General features: G+C 46.4%; 1 long non-coding RNA gene across 2 annotated transcripts; it reads left to right on the top strand.

Annotated features, from left to right (window-relative positions):
• Nucleotides 1-468: 468 nt before the first annotated feature.
• Nucleotides 469-7,891, top strand: LOC127593645 (uncharacterized). Of its 2 annotated transcripts, XR_007960462.1 has the most exons (5): nucleotides 469-598; nucleotides 1,065-1,261; nucleotides 2,182-2,217; nucleotides 6,344-6,424; nucleotides 7,583-7,891. It is a non-coding gene; the product is annotated as an uncharacterized LOC127593645 (long non-coding RNA). The 2 variants fall into 2 exon arrangements; XR_007960461.1 differs by having other exon boundaries at nucleotides 469-1,261.
• Nucleotides 7,892-13,993: the final 6,102 nt, after the last annotated feature.

Raw genomic sequence — 13,993 nt, 5'->3', positions numbered from 1 at the left:
TGATGGAAGGCTACTGTATTAATCATGAGGACTTCTGAGGCTCTGTGGGGGGCTTTCTTATGCTCGAGAAGAAAAATATGAGAGCTCCAGACTTTCTTCTCAAGTAGCACTTGAAATATACTCCTTTAGCCAGGTAGGTCTAGCAATAATTGGATTCGTTTTATTTAATTTGGCTGCCTGTGCATATGGAGTTTTTTTGTAATCCTGTATAATGATATGAATGGTGCCCGCAATAAAATTAATCTAACGTTTTTAAATATACATGAGGCCTCGAACATAACATTTTTCATGTGAAAAAACGAGTGGCATTTCACGCGTTAGTTATCACGGGTACATTTATTTGGAAAATGGTTTAATTCATGATATCAACAGAATAGCTACACGATTTTATATTGTGTATATATATTTTTAGAATTGATGTTTGTTTACATTTTAAACAAAATAAACGTCACAAAACACGTGTTGGGAAACGCCCCCCTTTGTGGAGTACTGTAGTTCCCTGGTATACCACCAAGTGGCGCTGTGGCCCCGTGAAACCATTTTCGTGCGGAACGTCGGTTTCCGTTGCACACCTGATTTGGCCAAAAATCAGCTCTTCGTCCATTTGGAAGATAGGGCACATCACTGTAGATAATACGTATTTATGTTCATATTTCATGTCTACTCATTAGTTCAAATATACACGAATACCTTGAAACTAATTGGAAACACCTTGGTTTTGCTTGTCACACCCGAGGCGTTTGTTTGTTTGTTTGTTTCGGGGCTCAAACGTCATTCACCTTTTTTCGTTCGAGTCACGTCCGAGCCACCTTAAATTGATGAAACACGCATTTTTATTTTGCATTCAAGCCAATCCGCCGTTTGTTATTTTCAGCCGCGGGCACTTTGTGAAAGGGAAAAGTAGCATCATGGGGATTCAACGAGCGAGTAATGGCCCTTCAGTATTAGGGGAGCCACCTTGAAGACGTTTGAAAGACGTCTCCCGTCTTCATAAACAATTGCAGCTAATCAAGCCGCCTCGCACTCCTAGTATCGTCTCTCCTCGCTGTCTGTCTTCACCTGAGACTAATTGTGCAGGGAGATAAACACGGCAGCCAAGTGGGGAGGAAGCTGAATTGAGCTTGAATATCAATCTCCCTGCGTCGGTGTCATTGCCGGGTGACTTTGGCTGGAGTGGAGGTGCCTCATTCAGATTCGACGTCCAGGTCCCCCAAAACATCCTGGAAAGCCCTCACCTCCAAACATACAGACTGGACCAAATGTATGTATACACGTACGCACAATTCAGCACATGCATTAAAGAGAGTTGAATAGTTTGCAAAAATGACCCCCCCTCCCCCCAACTTGTGTTTTCTTATCCACCGATTTTCTTTACAAGAATGTGTTCTATGCAACTCTACTAGTCTAAACACGGCATTCTGATTAATATTGTAAAATAAGTTAAAACTGTGTTTTTTTTTGTTGTTTTTTTTTTGTCTCAGCCGGTAGCCATTTTGCCACTTTCTGTTCACTGAAAATGACTTAACCGTTGGTCGGGGCAATGACCAATCATGGCTCAGCTTCAGCAGCGGTGATTGGTTGTTACCTGAGCCAACAACTGTGATGTCACTTTCAGTCGACAGGAAGTGGCAAAATGGCTGCCCCTGCAGGCGGTGAAAAAAGGGGTGCATTTTGCTGCTTCATTCATATCCCACAAAGGCAATGCGAGTCAGCATGCCCTCTTTCGGAAAGTGGAGGTGCATGGAACATATTATCCCCAAGAAAGTTTCGGGGGGGGGGGGGGGTTGACTTGTCCACACAGGTATGTTCCCACTTCAAGCCCATATGCGCGCTACTTCTGATGGAATATGAATACAAACTCCCTGGACAGTATGTCCCGACATGTCAGTCTGCGGCCGTCAAAAGTGGCGCAGTGGGTGTCGGACCTTTCAGCACACCCCAATAAAGAAGCCTTCTGCACGCAAGCCTGAAAATAAGAACTCAAGTGTGCATAAGCCTCACATGCTGTGCTGCTAAAGGCCTCTTTTCAACATCCTCTTTCTGTGTCTCGCTTGCTTTTGGCTGCTTGTTTATGTCTAAAAGACAAAATACAGAATTAATATATCCTCAATTCTCTAATAAATGCTGAATTAAGTTTTCCCTGCCAATTGTATTCAAAATTTTTTTTGTGTGTGTTTACAGAGAGAAGGCGTGGTTTGGATGGACACTGATGCACAGGTAAGGGTTGAATTATTTTATGATGATGTCGACATTGTATGATGATGTGTATTGCGATATGGACCTTATTGCCGTAAAAGCGCCTTCTCATCACTCCAAGTGGGGTTTCAAGGAGGGAAACTTGCGTACTGATAAAATGAAACTGTGATGCGTAATGGCATCTCGCTCGAAAAGAAACCAAGTTGAAAGATTATTTATTCATTAAAAATATATATCCTTTAATGTACTTTCAACCGTTTCTCGGAAAAAGTTGGCTGGCTCCATTCTGGCTGCCGTCGCTTGTTTGTTCATGCAAAATGGCTTCACTTTTTAATTTCGAGTGGAAGAAAAAGCCTCAAAAGTTGCAAAAAAAAAAAAAAACTGCTGAGGTTCGTTTGTGCCTGAACGTTGGCGCCGTGTGGGGTGACTCGTGAAGGAAACGCACTCTGAAAACTTGGCCTGCTCCTTCTGCATTAAACATCACGCAAAACCATCCACTTTCCATTTTGGAACATGCACAAAAATATTATCCTCCGCCACTCGCTCCCAGCTCCTTTTTTTTTTAACCCCCCCCCCCCCCCACTCCCACCGCCTCTTTCTGTGAGTCCCTGATAGGTCCAATCTCCAGTGGCTATGTTCAAAACACTGGGCCAGAATAGCACAGGCCCTGGGTAGATTAATATTTATGGGGTGCGCATACGTCTTACCACAGAGGAGAAGTAGAAATAGTGCATTTCCAAGGTGAGCAAAACAAACAACTTCAAAAGAATTTAAATGCAAGTCATGTAAATTTACCCCCCCCCTCCCCCCCACGCCCCCCCTCGCAGTCGCACGCTTTCTGTGATGACCTGATTATTGTGTCTTTGCACCGACTGAAGAAGCGAGAAAAAAAATGGATGAAATCACAGAGGGGGGGGGGGGATATAGCCAATGCCCCCCCCGGGGTGTCATTTATTTGCTGCTAATTTGTTAGCAACTTGGTCAAGGTGGCCTAGCGGCTCATTTTGGCTATCAAAGCAACTAAATGCTTCATTAAAGTCGTTCCGTTTGCGCAAATATGCGCTCATGGTTTGGCGTTTTAAGTTGTGCGACTGGCGAAGAATAATTCATTCCAGGTCACCCCCCCCACCCCCAATTTGAGGTACTTGTGTGTTTGAAGCCGGGATAAGCACATTGTCAACAGAGCAGGGTATTTTCTTAAAGTTGCATCGGAGCACTCGTAAGTACTGTCGAGTCAAGTTTGAATATACCCCGAGTGACTAAACACATCTTGACTCTCATGGGGGGGGGAAGCGACTCCCCACCATGCCGGCTCGGCGCTCATCACCATTCCGCCGCATCCCAAGGACACTGTTGTGATTGACGGGGCTTAATGTGTATCTTGCCAGAATTGGATTTGATCCTGGGGGCTCTGCCACAGGCCCCTATGTTAGATTTACACCCCCCCCCCCCATCGCCCCCGCTCGCAGCTCCTATCTTTTCCCCCCCTCCCTTTCTCTGTCGAACAAATAGAAACAGAATTACCTCTTCTCTGGAGCCGCTCCCGCAAGCCCCGGCTCGCCGCATTGTAGCGAGATCATGCGCGGATCTGCGTTGCCCAAAATGATTGCGCTTGGCTCCCCCGTCTGTGTTTTTTTTTTTTTTTTTTCCAAGGGGAAGTGTAGGAGAGGATTTGTGCAAAGAAAGCCGCAAAGGCGGGCAGGTGTTGACTGCGGACGCCAGCTTTGACGAGCGCGCGTTCACTTTTCGTGGAAGGCGCCAGGTGGCTTTTGCTCCGCGCGTGCCTCAACTGTCAACCCGGAGGGGGTTCCGAAGGATAAATTCGACGGGACATTTTTTTTTTTACCCCGTCGAATTATATCTCATTAAAAAAAAAATGTATTTATGTTGTGTGTACGTCGGCCCAGTCTTGTCATTGTCAATAATATTCCATAAAAGACTTGTTATCGAGCCGGAGGACGCCGCGTTGTTCTTCAGAGCCGCAGCTCATCGATTCCGCACGAGTCACCCCAAGTCTCGATCATCAATCGATCGCTCCGGTGAACGGTTAGGCCCGTGCTTTGTCTTCCATGCTCGCGTCGACGTCGACCGGCCTTTATACCTCAAGGGCCCGATCAATAGCAGCTCGGGATAACGCCAACGTTAGCCGTTAGCAATCTACATAAAGAGACGGCTTCCCGTACCGCCATCAATTCCCCGAGGCCCCCCGCCGTAAAGCTCCCCGAGGGCTCGCTGCGGCGCCGTTTAACATCCTCGCCCCTCTTCTCCTTGGCCTTTAGATAGCCGACTTGTCTGGTGCAGATCTGCGGCGGTAACATCCTTTAAAACAAGCCTCGAGCCCACCGCCGCCCCCGCCGCCGCCGTCCCGGCGTATTCATCTGGTGTAGTCCTGACATTAGCGCCGCGTCCCGCCTTATCTCTCGCTCGCGGGCCAGGGAAGCAAATGCTAGATAGATTCCTATTTCACCCGAGAGGGGAAACAATGGCCTTCTATCTTGCTTGTGTCCACAAGTGTACATAGGCGGCAGCGCATCTATACACACACACAAACACACGCAACAGGACAGGCGAGATGTGTTGTTTGGAAATAGCGGGGGCATTACCTCGAGCTAGGAACCGTATCCTCGCCAGACACTTTATTAGATACGCACTCCGATGAGATCCGACACGTTTGTAGCAAGTTCTTCTTTTGAACTCATTCAGTACCGGCCAATTCTAGACCAAGTCTGAAAAGACGTTTCAAAACGTCTTTGGGAGTGAATGAGTGCACAATAAAGTTTGCACGGCTTAAGTGGGCCCGGTAGTCCCGCGGTTAGCACGTTGGATTCACAGTGCAGAGGTACCGGGTTCGATTCCAGCTCCGGCCTCCCTGTGTGGAGTTTGCATGTTCTCCTGCGTGGGTTTTCTCCGGGTGCTCCGGTTTCCTCCCACATTCCAAAAAACATGCGTGGCAGGCTGATTGAACACTCTAAAATGTCCCTAGGTGTGAGTGTAAGTGCGAATGGTTGTTCGTCTCTGTGTGCCCTGCGATTGGCTGGCAACCGATTCAGGGTGTCCCCCGCCTACTGCCCGAGGACAGCTGGGATAGGCTCCAGCACCCCCCGCGACCCTAGTGAGGATCAAGCGGCTCGGAAGATGAATGAATGAATGAAAGGCTTAAGTGTCCAAGGTCTCTCTCTCTCTTGGAGCCTCACCCTTGACCTTGACCCCAGACCTAACTGTCAGATTCAGGGCCACGTTCCGCACCCACCAAAGCGTCGACCTCGCGGCGGACTAAAATGAGATGTTTCTTGCGTCCTCTTGTGTCTTCCCCCGAGCGAACGAGACGGGAGAGAGATCGAAGCTGACCTCCCAGCGTGTACTGCGAGTAATACTCTGTAGTCCCCACCAGCCCCCCCCTACTAAAAAAAAAAAAACAACCACAGCCGCTGGAGCCAAAAGAGCAGTTAAATTAAACATGGCAGCTTTTTAAATGGAGTTTATTTGCTTTTGGTGTGCTTACCCGTTAACGTCGGACGCAATTTCATCTGCATAGCGCGCGCGTGTGTGGAGGGCCTTCTCTTTCCCAATTTAAAAGTCCTTGAAAAGCAAACCGCTTCTGCCAGGAAATCCATATTTGGGTAAAAGTAGCACGACAATGCAGTCCGTCGCAAAAAAAAAAAAAAAGTGGAACTCAGTGTTGATTTCCTTTCAGCGTCAAAGCTCCTTAACACTTCCAGAGGCTAGATTAAGTCGGGAGGGGGGGGGGGGGGGGGGGGGTAAGCGGCGTACAGAGATGAAAGCCTGCGTGACCCGTAGGTGTCTCTTCAGGATCTTCCCGGTTTGGTAAATTGGTTCTCGCTGGGTCACGCTGCGACACCAAGGACCGAGCTACTCCGAGCTAATGAGACGGTCTCGGTTATTTGATTCAGCGTGTTCAAATGTTTCCGTTTGAAGTGTTTGTATTATAGGACCAAGCGCTCTTTAAAGGGTAGCAATTTGTCGTCTCTCCATATCCAGTTAGCAGGCTGCGATTGAGGAGCTGTCGGCAGTCGGGGAGGGGGGTCTGCTGATGCAGGGGCAAGAAAAGGGGGTCTCTGAAATGATCAATTCTGCAATTTTTTTTTTTTAATATCCCATCCCCAACTCCTATTTCTTTTCATTTCAGACTCCGTCTGCTCGAACGCACACCTAAGATCAAACAGACCTGCCCACCAAAGTAAAGTCACCACCGGGAAAAGGTCAAAAGGTAAGGCCATTTTATTCAGATCGCGCCTTTCATATACAAGTTAGCACAATATTTAATCCCCCCCCCCCCCCCCAAAAAAAATGAAAATGAAAATGAAGACTCCCCTTTGTAAAAAGAACCAACAATGCAGGGACATGATTTTCAAAATAAGACTTTTTAAAAAATGCTTTGAAAGACCTTTATCAGAGGTATTGACCCCCCCCCCCCCCCCCCCCCCCCCCAAAAAAATCATAATTTTCAACCTGGATTGAAAAAAATTACACTCGAGGCTGCCTCCACTTTTGCTGGCAGCTGATTCATTTGCCTGCAGCATCACAGCGAAATGCCGCTTCACCATGTTGGTGTTCGTAGAGGACCGCAGCAGCTGCGCACACGTCGGTCCGCCTCAAATGGCTTTTCGTAGTGGGTGTGGAATCTCCCCCCCCCCCCAAAAAAGTCTGCCATTTCCGTTGATAAAATGTTATTTTATCATTGCCGGATCTTTTCATTTCCAAACCAAAACAACACAGCTGCTGCGTGGTACCAAATACCCCCCCCCCCCCCCCCCGATGTCACAATCAATCTGTGAAAGTCGTCCCTGCCAGCAATGGTTTTATTGTTCACTTTGTCATTTGTAAAATGACACTTGTTTTGAAAAAAAAGATTGAATTTGACACCTCCAAGCTGTGACAACAGGATTGAATTTTTCTTCTTTCTTTTTCCGCTCAGTATTTCTCACAAACACCACCGCTGGCTCGGAGAGTGTAGCTCGCGCCTCATGACACCGCGTCACTTGCGATAAATTAACAAGAAGTGATGTGAAGGGTTTTGTTAAATATTTGATACACTTTCGTTTGACTTGCCCTAGCCAAAGATTTTCATCGATGGGGGTTCCCAAAATGTACCAATTTGACATTCGACAGTGTTTGGCTTTTTATTACATTACAACACATTCCATTACTTTGTGATTGTGTGTGTGTGCGTGTGTGTGCGTGTGTGTGTGTGTGTGTGTGTATGTGTGTGTGTGTGTGTGTGTGCGCTTACAAACCTTTCTGCCCAAACTGCGGCAAACAATTTTTCAAATGTTTTTTTTTTTTTTTTAATCTAATCTCACAAAAGTGAAATCAATTAAAGTCTGATGTTTGTATCACCTTATTTCTCTCTCGCGCCCCCCGGCAGAAAAGAGGGCCCGGTTGGAGCAGAAGCGAGACGCCGGCGCTGCTCTGCATTCGAGAGGCGGGAGCGAAAAGGTCTGCTTGAAGGTCAGTTCCAATGCGGAGAAGCAGCTTTGTTGCTTTCCCCTTGTTTGCCTGGAAAATAAGTTGAATCAACGAGGCGAATTTGAGAGAAATTGGATCAAGCCCACTGGGGGGAAGGGGGGGGCGCAGTATGAATTCCATATTCCTTCGGTTGTCATGTAATTCGGAAGTACTTTGGATCAGCCCCACCTGTGGAGGAAGAAATTTTCTCCCATTCCTCCCCCCCCGCCAAAGCAGACTTTTGGCGTGACAGCAGTACGACCGCTAAGAGATGGGAAGAGACAGGCGAGGGGTGGAGCGGCGGGAAAGAATAAAGTGAAAAGAGTTAGCCGCTCACAACGCCACCTGTGAACCGACGTGAAACTAAACCCTCTCATTCCCAATCGGCTCCTCATCCCCCTGTTTGGAAGCTCCTGGGAGGCCGCCCGGATTGGCTCGACGCCCCCCCCCCCCCCCGCCCCCCCGAGACTCAAAGCTATTTCGCCTGCATTCCGGGTGGGCACAAAGTGATAGAAAAGGCGTCATTTGCTTTGATTGGACCCCTCGCACAAAGCAATCTCCCGCGCTGTTATTTAAGTCCTGACGGCAAAACAACAAATCCCCGGTTGCCGTGGATCGACTTTATTTATTCTAGTGTGCCTTTCGCCTTCCGTTGAATAGACTGGAAGTATTTGAAAATATCGAAGCCTACATGACACCCACCAACTCGCCGACAAATTATTTTAAAAATATCAGGGACGAAAAAAAAAGGGAGCAAAATTGTTTTTGCTCCCTTGTCATGTCTTCTTTTGCGCATCCAATCATGAAACGTCATTGATCGACGGGCAAATTATGACATGACAACCGATCATGAAGAATCCACCGAAATGCAAAATACCCGCCGATCCGATGTGTGTGAAATCAAATCGTAAGTCTGATTTTGTGTATTGCGAGACAGATTAATTTATTGCTAGTGTCAAAAAAACAAATTGCATTTTGAATTGCAGTCCGAATATTGAGGGGGGAAAATTGGCAATCAGATTACACTGGTGGTCAACAACACTTTTTTTGGGGGGGGGGGCTTTATGGGTCTCTAGGCAGAGTTTTGACACCGGTGAAAAAAAAAAAATTGGCGTGGCCACATCAGGCTTCTATTATAATTTCATGTTTTTAAATTTGACCTCAAATGGGTATGCCGTACAGATTTTCCCATCTGGAGTTATCGCTGTGACGTTTCATTGAAAAAAAAAAAAAAAAGAATACACCTGTTGTTAAATTGAAACGTTCATTCAAAAATATACAACACGTGCGTCTGGAAAGAAAAAAAAAATACATATTTTTTGCTGAATCATGCAACCTGACTAGTTTTCTCCTCACGGCCGAGCAAACAACAGCTCAATGCGTTTGTCCTTTGTGATAATAATAATAATAAAAAAAAAACCCTTGTTACTGATTTGACAGAACATTGCTCTGATTTCTATTCCCGCTGCTCGCATATCTGGGTTGATATGATCCAAGGATATGAAGCCAGGGAGCGTCTAGGAATAGCATGGAAAGAGGGAAGAAAAAAAAAAAAACAACTCTCTCAAAATAGGGAGCTTCATTATGGCAGCCGTCCCTCGCCTGCTGTTAATCAAATCTTTGTGGTGGCTTGTGAATCGCGCTTTTCCGCTACAAATTTGAAAAAAAAAAAAAAATAGAGGTAAGCGAAAAAGCCCCTCGCGCTTTGCTTTATGCAGACGAGGTGTCAGCTTGATAACACAGTTTTAGTTTGTTTTCTTGTCTTTCTTTTTTTATTTTTTTTTTTTCCCGAGCGACTTTGCCTGTCTTCGGCTCACAAGCGCTTTATTGTCAGAAAGTAATTTGGTACCCTGGCGGAAAAGCAACAGCGAGCGCGAGCGAGGTTTGACGCACGCTCCCTTCCCACACAAAAACCAAAACCAAAAAAAAAAAAAAAAAAGCCTCCCTGTCACGCTTTTTGTAGCTGACAAACACTTTCATCACTTCATGTAAAGCAGCCGATCCCGATCACTCTTGTTTGTCTCCGCCTTCAAGATGTGCTTTCATACAATTGCCACGATTTGGGCGGTTTTATTTGCATTCTTTCGCCACTACTTTTATAATGGGTCAGTACACACCCTTCAGTCACGTTCCTCGCACGTTTTTACGTTTGCGTCGTTTCGACCGAGGTAATTATTGTTCATAAAAAGTAACAAAATAAGATTGAAATTGAAAACATATTTTCGTAAATGCAACAAAATTGATAAAAAAAAGTTAACGAAAAGTTTAAAAAAAACTTACTATATTTAAAAAAATGTCCTTTGTTTCGTCTTTCGGGATTTATGAACAGTTGTAGATTACTTAATTAGCTTGCAAAAAGGCTGCGTAGGTCCAAAAAATAAAACTAATACTAAAACTAATCACTAAAAGCAAAGAAATAATTAAAACATATAAATATAAACCAATAAAAACCACGAAACCATGCCGAGAAAAATGAATAAAAACAGGAAAAAATAAGGTCAAAGCGAAATAAAAAAAAAATAATTAAAAATAACATTTCCCCCCTTGCGTTTTGTTCGGAGAGGAGCTGCAGAGAAGAAACGGGGCAAAGCCATCATCGAGCCGCAGCGCTAATTACTCCCACGCTCCTCCCTCGTCTCTTTGATGGATTCTCAAGACCCAAAAGTGCCGGCTCAGCACTTTCCATCCCTCCTACATTCTCTTACGTTCCCTCCCCCTCCCCTTTCTCCGGCTCCTTTGTCAGGACAGGGGGGCTTGTGTTATTAACCTTCCGTCTGCTCATGCAAATACAGCGCCGTAGTCCTTGCCCTCACTCGCCGCCAGCCCGTCGCCGACAGTTGAGCTCTTATTTCTGCTCCGAGTTATCCCGCGGCGTTTGTCAAAGGTCGAAAGCGAGGGAAAGGGAAAAAAAAAATGAAAAATTCAAACCGGGGGCCGCCACGGCTGAAAACGGAACGATTGACTGGCCGCTGTGCTTCATTTATTGTCGGATTTCACTGGAGGATAAGGGAGAAAATGGATAAGGCCGAAAGAGAAAAAGAAGTGTTTGGAAAGAACAAAATGGAGACAGAGTGGACTTGATGATGGAGTGTCGATGGCGTATGTCCGCGCGGTGCGCCGGCGAACGAAAAAGGGGTCACGGGTGCACTTAGTTTTGATGGATAGGGGCCTTCACCCCAAAGTCTTGCTCCACATCTTTGTCGTCAGGGCCACTGAGCACCTCTAAACGGGCACCAGCAACCGGGGCGGGGGGGGGGGGGGGGGCAAGCGTAATAATCACCCGAGCGTGAACCGACATCTTTCCATGCCACCGTCCCGGCCGGTGGCGAGAGGATTCGCTCATTAGCCTCCCCCCCTCCTCCCCCGCTTTTGCATGACTGATGATGAGGGCTCACGGCGACGCGCGTAAAAATCCATATTCATACCCGGCGTGTAAAAAAAAAAAAAAAAAAAAAAAAGGACAGCTTCAAGTATTAGCGTGTCGCTTGTAATGGCGGACACGATGAGATACGATTTTGATCCCCTCCGGCCCCCATAACCCCCCCCCCCCCAAAAAAAAAAATCAGAGTGCACTTCTCAGAAGGACTGCACAGCTTTTCCCAGCATGCTTCTTTGCCATAACACCCGCGACCGTGTTGTGCTTGCAGCTCTAATATAAGTCGTAACATTAACAATTTTCACTCAGATTTTTGGTTTAAAAAAAAAAAAAAAAAGAGAAAAAAAAAGCGCTTTGAAGGACGCATAAAAGCTGCGTTTTACAACAGGGGTGAATATCTGTGTCAGACGCGTTAAAGCGGGCTTTACAAACTACTCTTCTCCCGTGGCTCAAACATTGTTGCTATGGTGACTTATTATTATTATTTTTTTAAAATACATGTCAGTAATTCGCAGCAGAGTGCTTCAGCTCCCCGATTAGCCCACATCCTGTTTGCAGTGAGGAGCCATCACTAACCGAGTGGATGTCCTTTTTCCACTTGTATTTATATACCCCCCCCCCCCCCCTTTCAATATAAAAGCCTTGTGTCAGAAGTACCGGTCAGATGGACAAAACGCAGGACTTTCCAAATAGAGACAGCACATGCGGAGGGAGGCAAGCCGCCGGTGCGCACACACACACAGCGTGTAGTCACACTGTGGATTACCACTGGCCCCAAGGGGGTGTGGGGGTGGGGGGGGGGGGGGAGCAGTAAAAAGATGAATACATCCAACCGAGCTTTCCTTCTTGTGCCGTCACAGTGAAAGGTGGAGCACATCCACTCGGCGATATCATCTCGTCGCCATCGCTGGCTTTTCATCGAAACACCCCCCCCAAAGTGCTGTCAGGCCTTCTCCCATTGGGCAATTTGACGAGTTGTCATAGGAACGTCGCCGAGAGAGAGGAGGCGATAAAAGAGAATGTTTTAACAGTCTAGAGAGTAAATGAGCCACTTCACCTTTGGACACTTATCAAGGCAGTTACTCGCATTCTTGACATATTCTATTTTTAGATTAAAGTCAATCAAAATATATATTACGCATTTATTTTTGTTCCGGAAGTCCACTGCTAGGCACCTTCCCATCCTCAACTTCCTGCCGTCGTCCATTCACTTCACATTCTATTTGGATCAGGTGGCGCATTTATTTCCATGAGGAATGCCCGATTCTTATCAAACACATGCTCTGCTACAATTCGTCATTAACAGAAAGAGAAGGGGGGGGGGGGGGGCAAAAAAAAAAAGGTTTCTTGGCACCGGCCTATTATTTCCAATTTCTCCAGGAGAAAGTTAATCTAATGAGCATTATCGGCAGCTAATGGGAATTATAATTAGTCAGATGCATCAGATTATCTGCATGTAATTAGCTGTGTCTGTCAGCTCCAATTAGCATGACAGAAATTAAGAGACTTTGGAGTTTGTTGCAGCGCTGATGATGATGATGATGAGAGAGAGGCAAGAAGGGCGAGGAGACGGAGAGATTGAGGTGCCGTGGGGGTAGGAGGCGGAAAAATGCCGTACCGTTTTGAATTAGCCAAAAAGTGAGCATGTCGCGAACGTCTATTTTGTTGTATTACTGCCATAAGCGCGACTGCATCTAGGGATGAATGCGAGAAGCTTTAACTCGGATTACAGCGACCCTAAAATGTGCAGTGATTGATTTTATGCTGTAAAAAACAAACAAAAAATTGCTAGCTAGCTAACATATTGGCTGTTAGCTGATTTGCATTCGCTAGCTAACACCCAATAGATGAAATGAGAATAGTACACGAAAGCAAACGTCAAATAAAACGGCGTCTAGTATTGTGAGGTTGTTGAGTAAAGTTTTGTCGACGGTATGGCTTCATTTTATTTCGTGAAAATCAAAAAACCTGTTTTCCCCGTCGTCCTTGCCGGAATGCATTCGGTACACAGATCGCACGCCGCTAAAAAAAAACGCTTTCTAATGCTAGCTAGCTAACATATTGGCTGTTAGCTGATTTGCATTCGCTAGCTAACAGCCAATACATGAAATGAGAATAGTACACGAAAGCAAGCGTCAAATAAAACGGCGTCTAGTATTATGAGGTTGTTGAGTAAAGTTCTGTCGACGGTATGGCTTCATTTTATTTCGTGAAAATCAAAATCGTGAAAATTCTCCGTCGTCCTTGCCGGAACGCATTTGGTACACAGATCGCACGCCGCTAAACAAACCGCTTTCTAACGTTTCTAATCGGCCGCGTATCGCCATGCCAACCCCTGCCGGGGAGCGGTGTCATTGATCGCCGCCCGATACGCGGGCGGCTAAGTAGCCTCTGAGGCGGGGTCGCCCATAATACATTTGCATGTTTTATCGCTTTCTCTATTTGACCAGGCCGCGTGTGTCAGTGAAGCACGCACGGTAAACAGTTGCAGTCAATAGGCCCCGGGAAGCGGGCGCACGCCTCCGCCCCATCGCAAACTTCCTAAAACGCGCACGCGGTCATGCTAATACGCCCCAAGTACACAAACGCGCCAAGCCGGCCAGCACGCACCTCAACCCGCGGGATGTGCCAGAGACGATATATTTTCCGACGGTGACAGTCAATTCGGGACGAGTTTGAGCTTCTCTTTGCTCGAGATTATCGATCGGGCTTAGCTCTTATTTACCAGACCGACCGTTGCATACCCAAGTGCACTCCGGAGGACCGTTAGCTTGGCAGATTTAAGACCAGAAATGCAAATTCGTCCCGTCTCAGCCATCAATTTATGTTGTCCGTTTTAATGTCGGATAATGTCGCCAACAATGTCGCACGCTTATTTTGTCGCAGGGTACAAAAGGCTTTGACCACAAAAACCCGCTTGACGTCGTGCACGCTCGTGGTTCGGATACCGAAGTG

Source organism: Hippocampus zosterae, chromosome 21 (assembly GCF_025434085.1).
Source record: "Hippocampus zosterae strain Florida chromosome 21, ASM2543408v3, whole genome shotgun sequence".
Classification (NCBI taxonomy): Eukaryota; Metazoa; Chordata; class Actinopteri; order Syngnathiformes; family Syngnathidae; genus Hippocampus; species Hippocampus zosterae.
The sequence above is the reverse complement of the archived record's forward strand: the minus strand, read 5'-3'. Positions and strand labels throughout refer to the sequence as shown.